The following is a 7,220-nucleotide window of genomic DNA, read 5'->3' as shown; positions in this document are numbered from 1 at the left end:
GCCTCAGTCGGTGACCGATTGTGTTCGCCTGGAACGTAGACGGAAGCTTTAAAAGTTGCAACAGACGGAGTCAGAGCCTTTCTCTCTAGAAAATTTCTCTCTTTCTCTCTCTAGATTTTTGAAAAAGGGTCAAAGATGAGGGAGAGAGGAAAGGTAAAATTTATTTATAGAGAGGTAAACGGGGGCATCCCCGTCACTCCCCAGAAGGTAACGGTCATTTTTACTATTCACCATTCACAGGGGAGACACGTGTCACAGGTGCAACGTGGCCTGCCACGTTACCCCTGAAAGGGGAAAATATTTAGGGTAAAAATACCCTATACACGTGGCCTAATTAGAGAGGGACACATGTCAAGCCTAGACAGGTCCCATATGGGCCACTCACTAGCTGACACGTGTCAGCCTCAGATATCAGCTGGAATTGCGGCCTTCAAGGCCCAATTCCCAAGAAAGCCGCAAAACGGCGCAGCCATTAGGTTAGAATGACCTAATGAGCACATATCCCCATGACCCTATAAATAGGGAGATTTCCCCCATTTTGGGAACAACGACAATCATTTATTACACTACCCTACATTCTCTCACATCAGAGAAAACACCTGATCTCGGAATCCGAGAAGATCTCATTTTACTTTCCGCACCTTTTCACATTCTCCAACACGTTCTAACTTTATCATCGGAGGCGGAGCTCCAACCGCCCAGAGTCTCCGTTATTTTGCAGGTACAGGTGTCACCGAACCAGCCTTTGAGTTGTAACTCTCCCGAGAGACAAAAACACCCAAAACATTGGATATCTTGAAACATGCACTTCCTTTCTTGTTTAGAAAGAATTACATCCTTTTGTGCTTGTTCATTTGCAAAAGTCCTTTAAGAGCATATGTTTTGTTTACTTTTCTTTTGATTTCCTTTACATGCTTTGCCTTGTTTATTTGGTTTGGGAGAGTTATGGGGAAAACTCTTAGGAAACCCTTATGAGACCTCACTCGTCCTCATTGGCGACTTTGGGGTTTTAAGGGCTTGTTGTAGCTAAAAACAACCGTGATTCCTAGGACAGTGAGTTAGTGTACATTCCCGTTCTCTCGATTTTTCTTCTTTCTTTCTTAGCTTGAATAAATTCATCATTTTCCCCTGTGTTTGCTTTAGTTTTACTCGAAGACGAGCAAAAGTTTAGCTTGGGGGAATTTGATGAACGTCACTTATGGCGCTCAAAAGAATAAGTTTTAAGTCCTTTTTCTATGTTTTCTTTCTTTATTTTCCTTTATTTCTCTTAGTTTTCATTGATTTTCCATTTTAGTAACTCATTTTGGTTTTCGCTTAGTTTTTATGAGTTTTTCATGATTTTAGTCCTTAATTCGTAGCTTTAGTTGTTTTACTTTTATTATAGATTTTATAGATTTAGTTTTTATTTTATTTTATTTTAGTTTAGTTTATTTTATTTTATTTTCATTTCATTTTCCTTTCCTTTATTTTCTTTTCTTTTTATGTTGATTTCTTTCATTCTTTTCATTTTCATTTTATTTCTTTTACTTTTGTTTGTTAAGTTTAGTTTTATTTTACTTCATTTTCTTCTCGGTTTTAATTGTGTTTTTTAGGTGAATATTCTTAATTCAGTTCTTCGCACTCGCAAAACTGCGCTCTCAAGTCGGATGGTGTTGAACCCACTATGGAAGCGTTTTGGGACTGCCTGTTCCAGTGAGCATCATGAGCTTGCTATGAGGATGATGCTCGTGCCCACCAACTATACTCACTACAACGCCAACCGACTAACAAACATCGTAGCTCCCCTACTCCCCATCAGAACACCAAATCAGCAGCCTTGCCACCAATCAATCACCTTCACCACGCAACACTAACAAAGCAGAGCAGCCCTGCTGCCCGTAATCAGCTCTCACACCTTCCTGCCACCACTCGCAAACAATACAACCACAATCCGCCTCAATCATTCAGCGCTCAACCCACAACGCCACCTCTTTACCCTCGCACCACCGCAACTACAGCCACTAGTAGCGCACAACAGCCACTCTGCCCCTCAACATCAACCAATTGGCAGCCACCTACCTCACTACTTGTAGCGCTACTGCCATCTCTTCAATCGCCCTTCTCTATCTCACCAAAACAGCTCCGACTCAATTAACCACCACCGCCATCGAAGCCCACCTTGAGCTGCCACCACCTCAATCGAAATACAAAACCAATCCAAGAAATTCTATCTCTACTTTCTCTCTAACTTCTCTCTAACTTTCTCTCTCTAAAAACTAAGCAAATAAAATTATTAAATATTTGGTTCATCCATAGGAATTACAAGAGTATATATAAGCAAAGAAGAAATATTAGTCGGCCGCACCCTCTCCTTAAATTTGTGCGGGCGCGGAAAAATGGATATGGAGGGTGTAACAACCTCCGCGGGTTGTTTGGGAAAGTGCCACGCCCGTGGATACTGTAGCCCTTGCTCTCCATGCTCTCTCCCTGGCTGCGCAAGGGACTTGCTTCTTTCTTTGCTTTGTTCTTGTAGCTCTTCTTGATCCCAATCCAAGGCTAACTCCTTAAGTACCTGCAAAAGTCATCAAAGAAAGGAGATAGGAGAGAAAGAGAGCCAAATAAAAGGGAAACATAAATTCCAAATAAAAGAAAGAAAAACACGAAATAAATAAGGATAGGAGAAACCAAAGAAGAAAAGACTAAAAGCGAGCAAAGAAAGCTATGAAAATATGGTAAAAATGCCTTAAAAGGCTACCCTATGTGTGCCATATATGTCACTCATCATGATCTCAAGTTTTTGTTTATGTTCTATACTTCGATTCATATTTACCTTCATTGATAATCTTAACTTATTTTTTTATCTCATTTACTCAATACAAGCAAATGAGCAGATTGCAAAGTAGTTTAACGCACCCTAGAAGACCATGTCCAGTAACTTAAAGGAATGGTATCCTTCGAACAAGTGTATTATTCCGATAGAGGTTCGGAATTAATTAGAAAAACTAATTATTTAGTGAGGTCAAGTGATCAGAATGCCTAGCTAGAGGCCGCTTTCGATCAGTAATATTAATGTGTGATTAATATTACAGCTTGCTCTTGGCTAAACCCTTCGGCTCACACCCAATCTTGTAACCGAATCAAAGCGGTGAATTAATGCGAAGGATTAAATGAGTCGATAGAGATTTTACGAACTAAGACGTCAGATTGCGAGCTTAGAGCATCAAAGCCGAGCGTCGGAAGTCGAGTCGAATTTAGGAGTCGACAAGTTGGAAAAATCAATTAAACAACAACAAGTCATTGCGCGGAAAAATCCTAGCCTCAAAATGGCCTAGCCAATCGATGGCTAGGTGGGCTAGCACTGCTAGCCAAAGACCTTGCCCAAGGTAAGGCTCGGTCGCAAGCTCAATATGCATTGCATGGACGAGCAAGCCTTGCGGGCAAGGCAGGCTAGCAAGGCCAAGCACGCATAACGCGGCATCGAGGCTAGCAAGTCATGCGCGCATAGCGCACAAGCAAGGCCAGCAGCCAGCCAAGGCTTGCTGGGCCTCTCTGGTGCATAATAGCGCCGAGCAGTAGCCTGCTATGGTACGCGTCATGCTTGCAAGGCCACGCGCACATGCCAGCCAAGTTAGCAGGCCTTGCCGAGCACCAGGCCGCCAGCTAGGCGTGGGCGTGGCTTGGTGCCTAAGGCAGGGCGCCAGTTGGTGCGTGTTGGTTAGAGCTGGTTATTGGGATTTACTTGGGGAGCAAGGGGAAGGTGATCCTCCCCTTGTGGTCTTCACCTAACCCCTTGTTCTCCTTGTGCCACTTGTTGTTTGGTGATTGTTTTGCCTTTTTAAATTTAATTTAGAATTAAATTAATTCATTATTTTGGCAGTTTACCAACTATCCCTCATTGAAAGATGATGGGAATCCTTTTAGAATCATTTCCCTACAATACCCATCATTGGGTATTTAGGATTTTCACTTGAGTTGGTGAACACAAAGGGATCTCTAAAAGTGAGAATACCTTAGTTCTTAAACTTTATGTTATTTTTGGTCTAGCCCCGTCTAAGCTACGGGGTAGGGGCCAGTTACGGTTCGGTAGTGAGGGTGTGAGACGTCGGAGGTTTCGCACTTACGGAGCTTGACGCTTTCAAGTCAGAGCTTATCAGTTGAGCGAAGCACGCTTCTAGGGTGAGTATTCTTTCTCTCTCTTCTCTTGTGTTTGTTTTTTGCACGCTTTTGTTTATGTTGTAATTATTATGCATGCGATCCGATCATCGAGTTTTGTTTTCGCGCAGTGTCGAACACCGCAAAACCCAACAGCAACAACAATAGGCAAAAGCCGCGAGTTCAGCACTGCTGCACTTGGACTAGCGCTAGTTATAGCAGCCCCTAGTCCATTTGTAATAGTCCCTATGCGAGAACCCTTACATACGATGATGTTAATTGTGCCAGACTACACATCAGCATGTCTTGCAATTGTACGAGCAGCAGCAACACATTTTAAAGCAAATACCCACCTTGAATACCTTCCATACTCTCTCGAAAAACCCACTACAACCATACGTAGGTATCTCATTATTGTTTATAAAGCCATGAAGCTTACATTAGTGCACAAAGGGACATTAACACCTTAGCATTACACTTGTAGGTAAGCCATAACCATTTAGTTCCTAAAAGACTCATATAGAGCATCTATCAAAGAGCTCGCAATGGTACAATGCTGCCTTATTTTTTTGATCAATTTGGTTAAATGAGCAAAACTATGTTGCTCATTTTACAAATAAGCAAACCAATTTTGCTCATTTCACAAATAAGCAAACCAAGTAACTCTGATTCTACAGCTTCTTTATATAGGTTGTCCAATTATACATACATTTGATCTTTTGCAGTAATAAGAATATATTTATTGTTTAGCTTGTACAACATGATTTCATCATTAGCAAAAATTAGCTCAAATAAGAAAAGCACATTAAATTGAGCACAAATAATAATGTCTCTAACCATTTGAATGATTTATGGTTTATATAAAAAAATTTGATCGAATTCAAAAGATCAATTTCGGTTAAAATCACCTATTGAAATATATTTGCTCATTTTTTCCCGCTTATATGATGGTTTTAATACTTTGTAAATGATATTAAATTTTCTCATTTAGGTTTGCTCATTTGATTTTTGATTGCACAACTATTCACCTCAGTTTGTTATATTATACCAAAATAGGTTATGAATACACTCAGTTAAATCTGCTCATTCATCAAAATTAGAAGTTTAAGTAGAAATCAAGATCAAATTATTATTATGCTCATTAAATACATCATACTATTCTATTAAATTTATGCTCATTAGATGGATCAAATTAAATTATGCTCATTAATACATGCAATGCATGCATTCAACGAAATTCACAACAAATTTATGCTCATTAGATGGGTCAAATTAAATTTATAGCTCGTATAATGAATTAATCAATGGTTAAAATAATACCTAGATTAGATTGTTGAATGGTTTTTTGAAGTGAATCATTTTGCAATAGATTCAATACTGCCATTAATAAGCGGCACAAGCTTTTGATTTTTTTTTTTTTTGTTCAGTTTCTGTAATTTAAAGCTTTAATAATTGTAAAATCAAAATTATTGTTAAATTAAATCTTCAATTTGAATGAATTTTTGAAGAATTGCTAAAATTTTGCCATTCATTTTTGTAGAAGAAGATAAAGTACAAGAACAAAGCAAAATTAAAAGCAATAGGAGGGAGCCATACATGAGTCACATGTTAGTTACTACACGTAATTACAAAAATGCCTCTAGGTGTACTTAGAGGAAGGTACACCTGTGTGTACAGAAGAGGCCCTAGGTCTTTGGAGGCTTGGAATTAACCATCCCATTTCATAATCGCAATTGAAATAAGAAAAATTGCCCGAAATAATTCCACCTTTGAGGCGCCCGCTAAAAATAATCCCACCTTTGGGTTATTTTTTAATAATCCCACCTTTGGGTTATTTTTTAATAATCCCACTTTTGACTTTTAAGAACCGGTCATGTAACTTGTTATACCAGGTTACCTAACACGTGGTAGCTTGTGATTGATAAAAAAAAAAAAATTTAACAAAAAGAAAACCTTTAAAAATAATAATAAAAAAAAAACTGCAAAAAACTTTAAAAATTTAAATAAAAAACAAACCCAGCCCACAGCTTCTCCTCCTTCGCTGATCGCCTCCAAGACGGCGTTCGATCCACCATCACCATCACATTCACCCATAAAAAATAAATCCGGCAACCACCCATATCCCATGTTATCGTTGTCGCTACTGCCGGTGATATGGGCGGCGAAATCAGAGCGGGGGAAGGTAAAAGAGGCCGAAATCAGGTCGCAGGTAGGGGAAGGACGGCGGAATCGGGGCGAGGGAACGACAGAGGTGCCGTAATCGGGACGGGGTTTTCTGAAATAAAGGGTGAGGATGGTTATTGCTGGCTGAGTCGCCGGTGCACCCCGAACTACTGTTTGGGTTTTTGGGGGAAGGTCTAGGGTGTTGGTGGTTTAAGGGAGGGGGATTAAGCGGCGCCGGCGCTGGGTTGAGGGATTGGATGATTGGAGCTGCGGGGATGGGGAGTTAGGCGGCGCCGTGGCGGGGAGGGTGCCTTTGGCCGGTGGGTGGTTTTCTTGAATTATTATATAATTTTTTTTTAAATTTTTTCTTAAAAAAATTTACTTATTTTATTTTATTTTTCTTTAAAAAAATTAGCTTTTTTTATAAATTTATTTTATTTATTTTATTTTTTGACCAATCACGTGATGACACGTGTAAATTAAACTTAATAAATAAAAATTACATATCCAATCGGTTACAAGTCATTTGGGATCATTTTGAGCAGATTGGTGTAAAAGTCGGATTATTTAAAAATATCTCAATGTGGGATTGAGATTATTTAAAAATATCTCAATGTGGGATTGAGATTATTTTTGGTGGACACCCCAAAGGTGGAATTATTCCGCAATTTTTCCATTGAAATAGACAAACTTTTTAAAAAATCGAATGTATAATAAAATATTGTACATCCGTTATAGTTATCCTAAAATGAGCAAAAGTTACCCTAAAATGAATAAAAGTTACCTCGATATGCATAAAAGTAATCCAATACAAATAAAAATTATCTACGCTTTATTAATAAATAATCAAATTTTAAATGACTAAAAATCATTTATTAGTGATTGAATGTAATAAAATTACCTTTATAAAATTTTTCTTGTTATTT

The sequence above is a fragment of the Chenopodium album genome, chromosome 15 (genome assembly GCF_948465745.1).
Source record: "Chenopodium album chromosome 15, dcCheAlbu1.1, whole genome shotgun sequence".
Classification (NCBI taxonomy): Eukaryota; Viridiplantae; Streptophyta; class Magnoliopsida; order Caryophyllales; family Amaranthaceae; genus Chenopodium; species Chenopodium album.
The sequence above is the reverse complement of the archived record's forward strand: the minus strand, read 5'-3'. Positions refer to the sequence as shown.